The following is an 18,467-nucleotide window of genomic DNA, read 5'->3' as shown; positions in this document are numbered from 1 at the left end:
TTCTTACAATACAAGCAGTCTTCTTGTGTTGACACATCACTATTTTTCTATAGATCTCAGGAACACAATGTATACTGGTCATTCCAACTTAAATATGGCAGTTACATATGTCTGTAAATCAATTCCAAGGTGACCAGCGCCACATCAGGTCTGGTAAATTGATTTGGTCATAGGATACCTTTAAAATGATATGTTAAGGAAATGTTATTTAAAAGTCACGAATTTTTTCAGTTCAATTCAAATATTTGCTGCACAATTCTAGTTATATAAGTAATTTGATGATAATACATATACAATAACTGAATATCAGCCCACTCTCCTCAGTTCTAACGAACTCATAATAACTAGACCCAATGTTTACAGTAGAACGTTACTGAGTTAATATGCACAGAGGAGCAGCTTAGCTGTGAAATGTTCTGTAAAATGTAAACTTAACATCTGCTTGTTTCTATAGCATTATATTTAACATTATTCAACTTCAGGCTGTAAATTACCTCGTTCCTACAATTATATGCCTGCGAGTGCAACAAATTTAGTGGGATTTTCACTACATGATTGTATAGGTAATTGAGGATTTCCATCTGTTACTCGTTATTGGCAGTGCTAGATAAAACTGTACTTTGGTGACTCTTCCATCGGTCGCCTTAATATGATACATTTTATAAATTCGGGTATTTATTATGATCCCCTCGGTAAAATGAGTTTTACCCTGTCCATAGACCTGGTATGTTGTATGATCCCCTCGGTAAAATGGGTTTTACCCTGTCCATAGACCTGGTATGTTGTATGATCCTCTCGGTAAAATGGGTTTTACCCTGTCCATAGACCTGGTATGTTGTATGATCCCCTCGGTAAAATGGGTTTTACCCTGTCCATAGACCTGGTATGTTGTATGATCCCCTCGGTAAAATGGGTTTTACCATGTCCATAGACCTGGTATGTTGTATGATCCCCTCGGTAAAATGAGTTTTACCATGTCCATAGACCTGGTATGTAGTATGATCCCCTCGGTAAAATGGGTTTTATAATATCCATAGACCTGGTATGTAGTATGATCCCCTCGGTAAAATGAGTTTTATAATATCCATAGACCTGGTATGTAGTATGATCCCCTCGGTAAAATGAGTTTTACCATGTCCATAGACCTGGTATGTAGTATGATCCCCTCGGTAAAATGGGTTTTACCGTGTCCATAGACCTGGTATGTTGTATGATCCCCTCGGTAAAATGGGTTTTACCATGTCCATAGACCTGGTATGTTGTATGATCCCCTCGGTAAAATGAGTTTTACCATGTCCATAGACCTGGTATGTAGTATGATCCCCTCGGTAAAATGGGTTTTATAATATCCATAGACCTGGTATGTAGTATGATCCCCTCGGTAAAATGAGTTTTATAATATCCATAGACCTGGTATGTAGTATGATCCCCTCGGTAAAATGAGTTTTACCATGTCCATAGACCTGGTATGTAGTATGATCCCCTCGGTAAAATGGGTTTTACCGTGTCCATAGACCTGGTATGTTGTATGATCCCCTCGGTAAAATGGGTTTTACCATGTCCATAGACCTGGTATGTTGTATGATCCCCTCGGTAAAATGAGTTTTACCATGTCCATAGACCTGGTATGTAGTATGATCCCCTCGGTAAAATGGGTTTTACCATGTCCATAGACCTGGTATGTAGTATGATCCCTTCGGTAAAATGAGTTTTACCCTGTCCATGGACCTGGTATGTTGTATGATCCCCTCGGTAAAATGGGTTTTACCCTGTCCATAGATCTGGTATGTAGTATGATCCCCTCGGTAAAATAAGTTTTACCCTGTCCATGGACCTGGTATGTTGTATGATCCCCTCGGTAAAATGGGTTTTACCATGTCCATAGACCTGGTATGTAGTATGATCCCTTCGGTAAAATGAGTTTTACCCTGTCCATGGACCTGGTATGTTGTATGATCCCCTCGGTAAAATGGGTTTTACCCTGTCCATAGACCTGGTATGTTGTATGACCCCCTCGGTAAAATGGGTTTTACCATGTCCATAGACCTGGTATGTAGTATGATCCCTTCGGTAAAATGAGTTTTACCCTGTCCATAGACCTGGTATGTAGTATGATCCCCTCGGTAAAATGGGTTTTACCCTGTCCATAGACCTGGTATGTAGGATGATCCTCTCGGTAAAATGGGTTTTACCCTGTCCATAGACCTGGTATGTAGGATGATCCCCTCGGTAAAATGGGTTTTACCCTGTCCATAGACCTGGTATGTAGTATGATCCCCTCGGTAAAATGAGTTTTACCCTGTCCATAGACCTGGTATGTAGTATGATCCCCTCGGTAAAATGGGTTTTACCGTGTCCATAGACCTGGTATGTAGTATGATTCCCTCGGTAAAATGAGTTTTACCATGTCCATAGACCTGGTATGTAGTATGATCCCCTCGGTAAAATGAGTTTTACCCTGTCCATAGACCTGGTATGTAGTATGATCCCCTCGGTAAAATAAGTTTTACCATGTCCATAGACCTGGTATGTTGTATGATCCCCTCGGTAAAATGGGTTTTACCCTGTCCATGGACCTGGTATGTAGTATGATCCCCTCGGTAAAATGGGTTTTACCCTGTCCATGGACCTGGTATGTAGTATGATCCCCTCGGTAAAATGGGTTTTACCCTGTCCATAGACCTGGTATGTAGTATGATCCCCTCGGTAAAATGAGTTTTACCATGTCCATAGACCTGGTATGTAGTATGATCCCCTCGGTAAAATGGGTTTCACCCTGTCCATAGACCTGGTATGTAGTATGATCCCCTCGGTAAAATGAGTTTTACCATGTCCATAGACCTGGTATGTAGTATGATCCCCTCGGTAAAATGGGTTTTACCCTGTCCATAGACCTGGTATGTAGTATGATCCCCTCGGTAAAATGAGTTTTACCATGTCCATAGACCTGGTATGTAGTATGATCCCCTCGGTAAAATGGGTTTTACCCTGTCCATAGACCTGGTATGTAGTATGATCCCCTCGGTAAAATGGGTTTTACCATGTCCATAGACCTGGTATGTAGTATGACCCTCTCGGTAAAATAAGTTTTACCATGTCCATAGTTCTGGTATATACTATGTCCAGTTTTGAGGGATGTACTTATGTATGTAGGATTATACGTAGTCGTATCAACCGCAGTACACATGTTTAAAATTACCGTTTATTTCCCGGTATTATGCACTTGTTTGTGATTTTAACAGCATCCTCGACCTACATGTATCAGAATTGCTGTTTACTTCCTTGTACAGTTCCACTTCCTTGACAACTGCGGCTATTTTACTCCCATGTTCAATGTACCAGGTCCGTTACCTGATACCAGTGGTTCTATATGTAAACAATAACGAAACCGGTAATACTTATTTGTAGTACACATTTCCGGCAGTTTTTTACATTTTAAAAGGGTTATCTTATTTCCACTTGAAATGGTCTTTTTTTCTTCAGCTTCTTACATAATGGACATTATATCTGTTAAATGTGGCCGATTGGTTACGTTCTTAAACGTATACACAAAACTGTGCGAGGGAGGCAGATTCGTGGACCGCTTTACAGTGTCTATATGACATCGTCTATTTGAGTGAGGCCGACTGAAGCGCCATATTGCAAGCTCATTGTCATGACACATCTTCGGCTTTCGAACCGTAATATCAATGATATCCTTGTTTAAATATCCGTATTACATCCCTGTTGGAACATTGATGTTACATACTAGGTGATAGGTATATTGATTTCTAAATATAGATATCAATGTTACCAACAGAGGACGGCAAACTGCCATAGTTATGAACTTGTTCAGGTCCTCATTTCCGAGAGATTCAATTTTCTAGGATAGAGTTAACTAGAGATATCTGACAGTAAAATTGAAATACATGTACTTGTATACATGTACCAAAATTATGCTAGAATTTATTTCGCGATTTCCACGAACACCGCAAGACTACGTTTTAAGCAAACCGCGAAAAAAGTAGTCATCGAAAACAACTTGTACAGAGTAAGCAGCTAATAGTTTGATTATTTTTTACATTATTGCAATAAGTGGTGACGAAACATGGGTTACTCGAGTTTAATGTATTAGGTTTATTGATTAATTGCGTCGACGCACTTTCCGAGAGGGTCACTTATTTGGGTGATTAATTATGACTTACATGCACGTAATACATACCTGATGAGTTACCTGTCTGTACCATCACCCTGATAGCTTACCTGTACGTGTAGGTTAATGAATCTGAAGAACTCCTCACAACCTGGCGCTAGTCAACCACATCAGATATCCCAACAACCAAACATGTATCTAAAAATAGAAGGCAAAATAATTTTAGCTGTTGCCCGTAAATTTAATGATGACACTATGTCTACAATGAATACCTATTTTGTTATAGCTGTAAAAATAATTGTTTGTATACATTATCAGGCATAATTGTTTAAAAAAAAAAAAAAAAAAAAAAGACTCCCTTAATTATGAATATTAAAAGTGTCCGCTACAATATTTGTTAAATATCTAATTCAGTGCAAAACAATAACATTACAATTTGGTCCTAAAAGAATGCTCGTTAACAGACCCACGTGACTCCATTTGGCTTTCTCCGTGAAACATTGTCTTAAAACATTAATCGAGGTAGAGAGTGCTTTAACCCCGGAAACATATAGAGAATTTGTGACGTCATAGACTCGTGTATCGGTATATCTTAAAGTACAGGGACACGGCACGAATTCTAAACCACGATCCAAACTCTCACATAAATATGTGAATGGGGGGCCGCGGTGGCCGAGTTGTTAAGGTGTCCAGGTCCAGACACTTTAACACTATCCCTCCACCTCTGGGTTGCGAGTTCGAAACCTACGTGAGGCAGTTACCAGGTACTGACCGTAGGCTGGTGGTTTTTCTCCGGGTACTCCGGCTTTCCTCCACCTCCAAAACCTGGCACGTCATTAAATGACCCTGGCTGTTTATAGGAAGTTAAACAAAAACAAACCAAAATCGTGTCAAGTCCCTGTGTTTTGAACCTATTCCACTATTAATAAGAAATTGTCACTGTCGCTTTGGCAGAAAATACGCGATCTAAAGAGTCTAGATCCATTTTTTTTTCTGTTCGATTGGCAACAAATCCAATACATAAGGTTGTTTTTGTAGATATTACTATATAAAGAGTAGCACACAAATGCAAAAAGGTGTTTGGCCTCTAAACGGTTATATTTATTACATTTTTACCAGTGAAATATCAAAAATTAGTGAAAAATATCATGCGCACGAGTGAAAAATATCAAAATATTAGCCCCACTCGTAAAATATATTTGGTATTACTGAAGACACTGTTAGATATCCTCTATATACTCATACGAAAATACTCGAATAAAAGAAATAAAATGGTGTGCCAACTCGTCACTGCGGTATGACTGTTAAAATTTAATGAGTACGCTAAAACTCTAGGGACGTCACAATATACCATTTCAATGTGGTACACTTTGATTTAACAGGGATTAAATGTTAACGGGAAACATGCAAATATTTCCGTATATATAATATATATTTATACCTAATATGTAAGTTTTCTTACCGTAGGTCTATGGGAACCCAATAACATGTTAATTAATGTCCAAATCGACATCTTCCGGTGTCTCCGGGGATATCACAGTCGAGTGTGCTTGAATGTGTCCAGGATCTCGGCGTGGACAAGACACTCACTGCATAAATATGTGTGGCGAATGTTAACATCAATTAAACCGAGCGGTAAACGAAGAGGCGTTCCGCATGTAGGCCTTTGACCTAAAATGATGATGACTAGATGATGAAAGGAAATGGCGCTCAAGTTGATCGACTATAATTACCTACCTATATCTTACACACATAGGGAATGTGTCGGGACTCTATTGTATACTGTATACAAAATAGGTCCAATGTGCATCTTACTCATAGTACAGAGTACAAAGTCAGTCTACCCCGTACAGTCTTCTAACTAACTATATCTGGAGATTTATTGTAAGTTGTAGATTTCGCGTCTCGTGTTAAGACAATATAGACAAGATATTGTTTCCCCGCAAGGACAATAAGATAATAACCCTCTCCTGACAATAAGATAATAACCCTCTCCTGACAATAAGATAATTACCCTCTCCTGACAATAAGATAATAACCCTCTCCTGACAATAAGACAATAACCCTCTCCTGACAATAAGACAATAACCCTCTCCTGACAATAAGACAATAACCCTCTCCTGACAATAAGATAATAACCCTCTCCTGACAATAAGATAATGACCCTCTCCTGACAATAAGATAATGACCCTCTCCTGACAATTAGATAATGACCCTCTCCTGACAACTAGATAATAACCCTCTCCTGACAATAAAATAATAACCCTCTCCTGACAATAAGACAATAACCCTCTCCTGACAATAAGATAATAACCCTCTCCTGACAATAAGATAATGACCCTCTCCTGACAATAATATAATAACCCTCTCCAGACAATAGGATAATGACCCTCTCCTGACAATAAGATAATAACCCTCTCCTGACAATAAAATAATAACCCTCTCCTGACAATAAGATAATAACCCTCTCCTGACAATAAGATAATAACCCTCTCCTGACAATAAGATAATGACCCTCTCCTGACAATAAGATAATAACCCTCTCCTGACAATAAGATAATGACCCTCTCCTGACAATAATATAATAACCCTCTCCTGACAATAAGATAATAACCCTCTCCTGACAATAAAATAATGACCCTCTCCTGACAATAAGATAATGACCCTCTCCTGACAATAAGATAATAACTCTCTCCTGACAAGAAGATAATAACCCTCTCCTGACAATAAGATAATGACCCTCTCCTGACAAAATAATAACCCTCTCCTGACAATTAGATAATGACCCTCTCATGACAATAAAATAATGACCCTCTCCTGACAATAAGATAATGACCCTCTCCTGACAATAATATAATAACCCTCTCCTGATAATAAAATAATGACCCTCTCCTGACAATAAAATAATAACCCTCTCCTGACAATTAGATAATGACCCTCTCCTGACAATTAGATAATAACCCTCTCCTGACAATAAGATAATAACCCTCTCCTGACAATAAGATAATAACCCTCTCCTGACAATAAGATAATAACTCTCTCCTGACAATAAGATAATGACCCTCTCCTGACAATAAGATAATAACCCTTTCCTGACAATAAGATAATAACCCTCTCCTGACAATTAGATAATAACCCTCTCCTGACAATTAGATAATAACCCTCTCCTGACAATTAGATAATAACCCTCTCCTGACAATAAAATAATAACCCTCTCCTGACAATAAGGTAATGACTCTCTCCTGACAATAAGATAATAACCCTCTCCTGACAATAAATTAATAACCCTCTCCTGACAATTAGATAATTACCCTCTCCTGACAATAATATAATAACCCTCTCCTGATAATAAAATAATGACCCTCTCCTGACAATTAGATAATGACCCTCTCCTGACAATTAGATAATGACCCTCTCCTGACAATAAGATAATGACCCTCTCCTGACAATAATATAATAACCCTCTCCTGATAATAAAATAATGACCCTCTCCTGACAATTAGATAATAACCCTCTCCTGACAATAAGATAATAACTCTCTCCTGACAATAAGATAATAACCCTCTCCTGACAATAAGATAATAACCCTCTCCTGACAATTAGATAATGACCCTCTCCTGACAATAAGATAATAATCCTCTCCTGACAATAAGATAACAACTCTCTCCTGACAATAAAATAATAACCCTCTCCTGACAATTAGATAATGACCCTCTCCTGACAATAATATAATAACCCTCTCCTGATAATAAAATAATGACCCTCTCCTGACAATAAGATAATAACCCTCTCCTGATAATAAGATAATAACCCTCTCCTGACAATTAGATAATAACCCTCTCCTGACAATTAGATAATAACCCTCTCCTGACAATTAGATAATAACCCTCTCCTGACAATAAGATAATAACTCTCTCCTGACAATAAGATAATAACCCTCTCCTGACAATAAGATAATAACCCTCTCCTGACAATTAGATAATGACCCTCTCCTGACAATAAGATAATAATCCTCTCCTGACAATAAGATAATAACTCTCTCCTGACAATAAAATAATAACCCTCTCCTGACAATTAGATAATGACCCTCTCCTGACAATAATATAATAACCCTCTCCTGATAATAAAATAATGACCCTCTCCTGACAATAAGATAATAACCCTCTCCTGACAATAAGATAATGACCCTCTCCTGCAACTAAGACAATATTTTGTTTTACGGATGTTAAGACAATGAAGTGATCGTGTATATCAGGAAACTATGTTGACGCTTTGTCTTTACAGAGACAATTTGACTTTAACTGACATAAAGACAATGGACTGTAGTTTGACATAAAGACAATGGACTGTAGCCTGACATAAAGACACTAGACTGTAGTCTGACATAAAGACAATAGACTGTAGTCTGACATAAAGACAATAGACTGTAGTCTGACATAAAGACAATAGACTGTATTCTGACATAAAGACAATAGACTGTAGCCTGACATAAAGACAATAGACTGTAGTCTGTCATAAAGTCAATGGACTGTAACCTGACATAAAGACAATGGACTATAGTTTAACATAAAGACAATGGACTGTAGTTTAACATAAAGACAATAGACTGTAGTCTGACATAAAGACAATAGACTGTAGTCTGACATAAAGACAATGGACTATAGTTTAACATAAAGACAATAGACTGTAGTCTGACATAAAGACAATAGACTGTAGTCTGACATAAAGACAATAGACTGTAGTCTGACATAAAGACAATGGACTGTAGTTTAACATAAAGACAATGGACTGTAGTTTAACATAAAGACAATAGACTGTAGTCTGACATAAAGACAATGGACTGATTGTAGCCTGTCATAAAGACAATAGACTGTAGTCTGACATAAAGACAATAGACTGTAGTCTGACATAAAGACAATAGACTGTAGTCTGACATAAAGACAATAGACTGTAGCCTGACATATAGACAATGGACTGTATTCTGACATAAAGACAATAGACTGTAGTCTGACATAAAGACAATAGACTGTAGTCTGACATAAAGACAATAGACTGTAGCCTGACATATAGACAATGGACTGTATTCTGACATAAAGACAATAGACTGTAGTCTGACATAAAGACAATAGACTGTAGTCTGACATAAAGACAATAGACTGTAGTCTGACATAAAGACAATGGACTGTAGTTTAACATAAAGACAATAGACTGTAGTCTGACATAAAGACAATAGCATGTAGCCTAACATAAAGACAATAGACTCTAGTTCGACATTAAGACAATAGACTGTAGTCTGAAATTAAGACAATAGACTGTAGCCTGTCATAAAGACAATGGACTGTATTCTGACATAAAGACAATAGATTGTAGCCTGACATTAAGACAATAGACTGTAGCCTGACATAAAGACAATAGACTGTAGCCTGACATAAAGACAATAGACTGTAGTCTGACATTAAGACAATAGCCTGTAGCCTAACATTAAGACAATAGACTGTAGTCTGACATAAAGACAATAGATTGTAGCCTGACATTAAGACAATAGACTGTAGCCTGTCATAAAGACAATAGACTGTAGTCCGACATAAAGACAATAGACTGTAGTCTGACATAAAGACAATAGAATGTAGCTTGACATAAAGACAATAGACTGTAGCCTGACATAAAGACCATGGACTGTAGCCTGACATTAAGACAATAGCCTGTAGCCTGACATAAAGACAATAGACTGTAGTCTGACATTAAGACAATGGACTGTAGTCTGACATAAAGACAATGGACTGTAGCCTGACATAAAGACAATAGACTGTAGTCTGACATAAAGACAATAGACTGTAGCCTGGCATACAAATAATGGACTGTAGTCTGACATTAAGACAATAGACTGTAGTCTGACATAAAGACAATGGACTGTAGCCTGACATAAAGATAATAGACTGTAGCCTGACATAAAGACAATAGACTGTAGCCTGACATAAAGACAATAGACTGTAGCCTGACATAAAGACAATGGATTGTAGCCTGACATAAAGACAATAGACTGTAGCCTGACATTAAGACAATAGACTGTAGCCTGACATAAAGACAATAGACTGTAGCCTGACATAAAGACAATAGACTGTAGCCTGGCATACAAACAATAGACTGTAGCCTGACATAAAGACAATGGACTGTAGCCTGACATAAAGACAATAGACTGTAGTTTAACATAAAGACAATAGACTGTAGTCTGACATAAAGACAATAGACTGTAGCCTGACATAAAGACAATGGACTGTAGCCTGACATAAAGACAATAGACTGTAGTTTAACATAAAGACAATAGACTGTAGTCTGACATAAAGACAATAGACTGTAGTCTGACATAAAGACAATAGACTGTAGCCTGACATAAAGACAATGGACTGTATTCTGACATAAAGACAATAGACTGTAGCCTGACATTAAGACAATAGACTGTAGCCTGACATAAAGACAATAGACTGTAGGCTGACATAAAGACAATAGACTGTAGCCTGACATTAAGACAATGGCCTGTAGCCTAACATTAAGACCATAATTGTAGTTTGACGCAAAGACAGCGAAATGTAGCCTTGGTCCCCCGACGTCATATGAATCACTGATTCCATTAATACCTTTATTAACACTATCTGTATGTTGTTTCACAGTATCGAGTTATTGAACCTGCCCCTGATGATTGGTTACCTTAGAACATTACGAATAATCAAGATAAATATCCTTAAAATGTTTTCGTTGGGTGTCCCAAGACGATATCCTTGGCTAAAATACACTCGTTTATCGTGTGTTTATCTTAAGTATTTTATCATAACGTGATTATTAAGTTGATTTTTTATTTACACAGATTCAAACTGCCTTCAAACAGTTATATTATCAGTAATTGCGCACACAAATAGTTTAACTCACGAAGAGACTGAAAGCGAGGGGAGATGGGACATGGATCATAGAGTGTACAAAAACATTAAGTGTTAACCTTGTAACCCCATCTATCCTCTCCCTCCGATCCCTCGGGGCATGGCGTTGTGTCGACATTTACAGGAAATAGCACATATTTCATCTCAACTACTAAAGTCTGATCTTCCTGGATGGACAGGGATCCTGTCACAGCCAACATTCAGAATAACAACATTTTCACAAATTACAACTTCGGATTGTAATCAGGATGTTGACGCTTAGGCTTGTTGTGTTTAACGTATGGTTTTGATTTGTTTCGCTAGATAACATCACTCACCATTCTTCCTGTATCTAGAGAAAGACATCAATATCCACAAATAAAAAACAAATATAATTTGCTGAAATGGTAAATAGTTTACCTTGCTTTTCTATCTATCTATCTATTAAATGCTGGATCAAACAATTCCGCGATGGATGTTAGGACTTACTTACATCAAACATCAGCTGGGTCCATTGAGAGTAAGAGGCGTATATATATCCGATGTCACATTTGTTTATAAACTGTAATGATTGTTGTGTGAGTTAGTCTTCCTCAACAATGATACACAATAACACCCACACCACACCGTTATCCCCGCTATCACCACTATCAAACCCATCACCACAGCACGGGATACTCACGTGACAGAGAGAACGTCGACGCGTACTATTCACTAACTTTTGTTCTTCATTTCAGATGGTGGATGTCGTCGACAGAAGACACTTACTCCACCGGAACACCTACACGTGTATAGTTTTGGAACACCTACACATATATAGCTTTGGAACACCTACACATGTATAGCTTTGGAACACCTACACATATATAGCTTTGGAACACCTACACATATATAGCTTTGAACACCTACACATATATAGCTTTGGAACACCTACACATGTATAGCTTTGGAACACCTACACATATATAGCTTTGAACACCTACACATGTATAGCTTTGGAACACCTACACTTGTATAGCGTTGGAACACCTACACATGCATAGCTTTGGAACACCTACACATGTATAGCTTTAGAACACCTACACATGTATAGCTTTGGAACACCTACACATGTATAGCTTTGAACACCTACACATGTATAGCTTTGGAACACCTACACGTGTATAGCTTTAGAACACCTACACGTGTATAGCTTTGGAACACCTACACGTGTATAGCTTTGGAACACCTACACGTGTATAGCTTTGGAACACCTACACGTGTATAGCTTTGGAACACCTACACGTGTATAGCTTTCTTCCGATTTTACCCTCGTTTTGTCGATTTTGCGTGAGAATTACAGTTTGTTTTTAATATTTCTATATTCTGTTATCTTTTTTAGATATATAAATTTATCATATTATAGCCCCTTGGTATTAGATACTTTATACTCCGCTACTATAAGTTTACCTGGATTCTGGAGTTACGTAAGTATGGACATGCATAGATCGCACTGAATCTTAACACTAAGCCAGTCTTTAATATTTAAAACTTGTCAATTCGACCTTTAAATGACAATCATAACATCTGAATATGTAAAGTTTATCCGATGGATGTTGAATAAATTCGGTAAATGTGAATTGTAAAAGTTATTTTAATATGCATATTTCAGTTACTGTGGTATTTATGTTTGAGTTACTGTGGTATTTATGTTTGAGTTACTGTGGTATTTATGTTTGAGTTACTGTGGTATTTGTGTATGAGTTACTGTGGTATTTGTGTATGAGTTACTGTGGTATTTGTGTATGAGTTACTGTAGTATTTATGTATGAGTTACTGTGGTATTTGTGTTTGAGTCACTGTGGTATTTGTGTAAGAGTAACTGTGGTATTTGTGTTTGAGTTACTGTGGTATTTGTGTTTGAGTCACTGTGGCATTTATATATGAGTTACTGTTGTATTTGTGTATGAGTTACTGTAGTATTTGTGTATGAGTTACTGTGGTATTTGTGTTTGAGTTACTGTGGTATTTGTGTTTGAGTCACTGTGGCATTTATATATGAGTTACTGTTGTATTTGTGTATGAGTTACTGTGGTATTTGTGTATGAGTTACTGTGATATTTGTGTTTGAGTTACTGTGGTATTTGTGTTTGAGTCACTGTGGTATTTGTGTATGAGTTACTGTTGTATTTGTGTTTGAGTCACTGTGGTATTTGTGTTTGAGTTACTGTGATAAATGTGTTTGAGTTACTGTGATATTTGTGTTTGAGTCACTGTAGTATTTGTGTTTGAGTTACTGTGGTATTTGTGTTTGAGTTACTGTGATATTTGTGTTTGAGTTACTGTGATATTTGTGTTTGAGTCACTGTAGTATTTGTGTTTGAGTCACTGTGGTATTTGTGTTTGAGTTACTGTGGTATTTGTGTTTGAGTCACTGTGGTATTTGTGTTTGAGTCACTGTAGTATTTGTGTTTGAGTTACTGTGATATTTGTGTTTGAGTCACTGTAGTATTTGTGTTTGAGTCAGTCTGATATTTGTGTTTGTAGCTTGCAAATGCGGCTTTATTTTTTGTGTGCGTTGAGATTGGTCAATTGTTTTCATAGTTTTGTTCCCAATTCATTAAATCATGTATTGAAGACCGACGTATGAATGGGAACCGTAATTCCGGATTAACATAATTAAATCGAGGCCAAAATATCAACAAAATATATATCTATGCGGAGAGCATTGAGATGTACACGGAGAAAGGTATCGGGCGTTCCGGAAGGTAGTGTCATGTGTCACATGTTTCATAGCTATGTTTCTATTTCCTTACACATCTCACCCAGTCAGTTAAAATGTTCTAAATTATATTCCTGGGTGTGGTGTTCAACAGAAGTTATTGGTATTTTCAAAATTAGGGCATCCCTAGACAAACAAACGAAAAATACAAATGTGGCTTGGGAAAATGATATTATTGTGTTAACATATGATCACAGACTGAACTGGATCTGATAATATTGTGAAAATAAAGATAACACTGCACTCTCAATATGTTTCTTTCTTCCTTCTAGAACCTATCTATTTTAATAGATTAGTATACACAAATAAACAGCCAAGAGTGTCCATCCTGGCAGTCGTGGCTCAGTAAATAAGAATGATCAGATATGCAGACAGGCGCGTAGCTGACTATACGCAAAGACGCAGTTGCGTACACATCAGTTTAAAAAAACAAACAAACAAACAAACAAACAAACAAAAAATATGAAAAAAAAAGAATACTGTCCCTAGGTGATGGTTCAACACTCGATATAACTAGTCATTACGTAACAGGGAACGCAATCAATCGGTCGGTTAAAGTGGGCCAAAGAAAAATCCGAAGACATGTTTATTTGGAAGAAATTTCAGCTCGACCAGCAAGAACCATCAGTATCAGAAACAAGTCAAAATGGTACACCTGATGTAATAAACCTCCCTGGTGGTTGTCAGAATTGCAAAATGCTTACGTTAACATTTTATAACATTCAGGTCATAAAAGATCAATACCAAATTTATGTATTTTGTATATTAAATTTGCAAGATATATGTATATATGAGAAGTTGAAATAAATTCCAAATAACACACAAAAATCAGTTTTGATATCCAACGGTTAACACAAAATATGGGAAAATGAAAATAAATACAAATGATTTCAAAATTAGTTGTCAAATAAAAAAGATGTCAGATATTAATAAACTTTATATAGACTTAAAGACTTAATATAGACTTAAACGTTTTTCGCCAGCTTAAAAATGAGCTTTGATACAAAATGTTAAGTTAAGGAAAAATTAAAAGAAGAAATATAACAATTCGATAATATTTTGTTGTAAGTTTATGCTACTATATGTTTATTAACTTGTTTTTGGTTTGACTTTCTCCACCTGCAGGCATAACAATGTAAACGCTCACTTATTCTAGTGAAATCACTTACATGAATTCGACCCCTTGTTGTGAATGGCCAAGTTAAGGATCCCTTGTTGAATAGTGGAAAACAAAATGGCCGCTATGAGGTCATCTTGGATTTTGACAGCTGAAATTTGTTATCAATATTTCTTAGAAAATCTTCAAAATTGTGGACGTCAAAAGCCCTCTGTGATCTCTTGTCTTGATCAATCAGTCTATTGGGTATTGGTTTACCTTCAAAATAGAGCAAATTATTTGCTAAGCTCTCCTAAAAGGGATATCAGAAAAGCTCTTTACACATGTCAGACAATCTTAACTACTATATTCAGATCCTTTCTGAATTTAAACTATATAGCTTTATTAGACTTACTATTCCTTAAAAATGTATTGTCTCATATAAGATATGTTATCATGATGATATGCCGAAGCACAATACAACATAAAATTATAAATTGACTCATTCCATTATAATAATTATACACAACGAAAACATTTTTTTTTTTCAAATATGTATGTTCGTTTTTCACAAGACATAAATTCCGTGAAACTTGTAGAAAAAATAATCTGATACTTTCTCAAATAAAATAAGCGCCTTTATCATCTACTGTTAAACGTACATGTAGTGAATGAAAGAATCGTGAAAATTGGAGATAATATCTCATTTACATATTAAAATTGCTCATTTAAATATGATATAAAATTTGGGCATAGTAACGTTTAATTTTTTTCTGGGGTCTGATCTAGCCCTCCATCCTCCCTTTGGTGCCATTCCTATAAAGGACTACCAACAACCGGAAACCAGGGAAGTCTGATTTACATATTTCTTACTGTTATCTTAAAATAATTCATAAAACATGAACTTAAAGAACTGGGTCGGAGTTATATATGCGCATAGAGTACAAAATTCACTGTTGGAATCTTCCTAACTACTAGACATTTGGTAAAATGTAGAAATGAGTTAATATTTTCAAGGAAAGTATTTGCTTCCATACGTAGAATGAACGTTACTATACGTATGCTAAGGAATGTTATTGAATATAATGAAACACAGCTTTCTGAACGCAGATAGACACCGAAATCTAATTTCCGAATGTACAAATTTTGATATTACATATGTACCCGCTGTCTGATCTTCGATGAAATTGGTTAATTAATGTATTTTTAAATCGGTAGGTTTACACCACCAACGCTGTCACGAAACCTTTGCCTTATATATGAAGGCTGCTAAACAGTGGTCAAATTAACGTCTCCAAACGAGACCAAGTGTGATTTTCCTGGCTTGCCTGGGTTTTCACATGAACACAGCTCCTTAGTATTTAAGCATTTGACCCCTATCTGAGTATAATGATAAACGTTATTAATTCAAAACAGAACACATGTCGTGCTATGTTATGACCACCGGTACAGATGAAAGCATCATTTATATTAAATTCAAATCAACTTTACTGGAACTTTTATAACTACAATTGTACTTTGATGCCTAAATATATAAATAAATTACCTACACATGCCGTCATGAAAACATGACAGGCTTAAATTGTCCACACACTTAACTGTATATGATAATACGGTTCCCATCCACCCATCATTTCATTTCTCTGCGTACACATACACAATAATCTAGCTACGCGTATGGCAGAGAATGGAAATAAGTGACTTTGGAGCCTGAAGTTGGTTCCGAGTTCCGAGTTCCGTTTAAGTAAAACGGAACTCGGAACTGGGACCAAAACCCATAAAGCTAATACTTTGCAGTTCCATTTTTCTTAAACGGAACTCGGAACTGGTTCCTAGTTATCTTAAACGGAACTCGGAACTGGTTCCTAGTTCTTTTTACTTAAACGGAACTTGGAAATGGTTTCCAGTTTCATTTATTTTAAACGGAACTGGGAGCAAAGACCAAGTCCCGTAAAGTTTATACCTGTCGATAAGTGTCCCTCCACTCATTGACATATCATTTCTTTTCAGATTCAGGTCTTGTAATGAGTTAAAGTACGTAGAATATTTTCTTTAAGGAATTTGAAAACTAATTCCTAGTTCCGTTTTTCTTACTTCAAGCTCCCGTTACTTTGAAACATCTGTATGACGTCCCTATAACCAATCTCTCTCAGACTGCATTGGGGTCCTCCTCATAACACCTGTTTCATGATTGGAACTGAAGAGATTACCTATAATCACTGACGAGTCCTAGGAGGACGAAACAGTTGCTGTATGATGTCCATACCGTCACTCACGAGTCCTGAAACAGCTGTCCGTATAATAACTGATGAGTTCTAGAATGACGAAACAGCTGTATGATGTCCCTAACATCACTGACGAGTCCTAGAAGGACTAAACAGCTGTATGGTGTCCCTAACATCACTGACGAGTCCTAGAAGGACTAAACAGCTGTATGGTGTCCCTAACATCACTGACGAGTCCTAGAAGGACTAAACAGCTGTATGGTGTCCCTAACATCACTGACGAGTCCTAGAAGGACGAAACAGCTGTATGATGTCACTATCATTACTAAAGAGTGTTAGAAGGACGAAACAGCTGTATGATGTCCCTATCATTACTAATGAGTCTTAGAAGGACGAAACAGCTGTATGATGTCCCTAACATCACTGACGAGTCCTAGAAGGACGAAACAGCTGTATGGTGTCCCTAGCATCACTGATGAGTTCTAGAAGGACGAAACAGCTGTATGATGTCCCTATCATTACTAACGAGTCTTAGAAAGACGAAACAGCTGTATGATGTCCCTAACATCACAGACGAGTCCTAGAAGGACAAAACAGCTGTATGGTGTCCCTAGCATCACTGAAGAGTTCTAGAAGGACGAAACAGCTGTATGATGTCCCTATCATTACTAACGAGTCTTAGAAGGACGAAACAGCTGTGTGGTGTCCCTAGCATCACTGATGAGTTCTAGAAGGAGGACGAAACAGCTGTATGGTGTCCCTAACATCGCTGACGAGTCCTAGAAGGACGAAACAGCTGTATGATGTCCCTAACATCACTGACGAGAACTAGAAGGACGAAACAGCTGTATGGTGTCCCTAGCATCACTGATGAGTTCTAGAAGAACGAAACAGCTGTATGATGTCACTATCATTACTAACGAGTGTTAGAAGGACGAAACAGCTGTATGATGTCCCTATCATTACTAATGAGTCTTAGAAGGACGAAACAGCTGTATGATGTCCCTAACATCACTGACGAGTCCTAGAAGGACGAAACAGCTGTATGGTGTCCCTAGCATCACTGATGAGTTCTAGAAGGACGAAACAACTGTATGATGTCTCTTTCATTACTATAACGAGTCTTAGAAAGACGTAACAGCTATATGATGTCCCTTTCATCACTGACGAGTCTTAGAAGGATGTAGCAGCTGTATGATGTCCCTATCATTACTAACGAGTTGCTGTGGTATTTGTGTTTGAGTTACTTAGGAGTCGTAAAAGGACGAAACAGTAGAATGATGCTGTTATGACATCATTTACTGTATACATAATTCATATTTAAATGAAATTCATCTTTGAG

At 37.1% G+C, this 18,467-nt stretch overlaps 1 long non-coding RNA gene across 2 annotated transcripts; it reads right to left on the bottom strand.

Annotated features, from left to right (window-relative positions):
* Window positions 1-9: 9 nt before the first annotated feature.
* Window positions 10-11,676, bottom strand: LOC117344870. Of its 2 annotated transcripts, none has more exons than XR_004536275.1 (3): window positions 11,537-11,676; window positions 4,243-4,330; window positions 10-178 (listed from the first exon to the last, which is right to left on the bottom strand). It is a non-coding gene; the product is annotated as an uncharacterized LOC117344870 (long non-coding RNA). The 2 variants fall into 2 exon arrangements; XR_004536274.1 differs by lacking the exon at window positions 11,537-11,676 and adding an exon at window positions 5,595-5,757.
* Between the last annotated feature and the right edge of the window lie 6,791 nt (window positions 11,677-18,467).

The sequence above is a fragment of the Pecten maximus genome, chromosome 16 (assembly GCF_902652985.1).
Source record: "Pecten maximus chromosome 16, xPecMax1.1, whole genome shotgun sequence".
Lineage (NCBI taxonomy): Eukaryota > Metazoa > Mollusca > Bivalvia > Pectinida > Pectinidae > Pecten > Pecten maximus.
The sequence above is the reverse complement of the archived record's forward strand: the minus strand, read 5'-3'. Positions and strand labels throughout refer to the sequence as shown.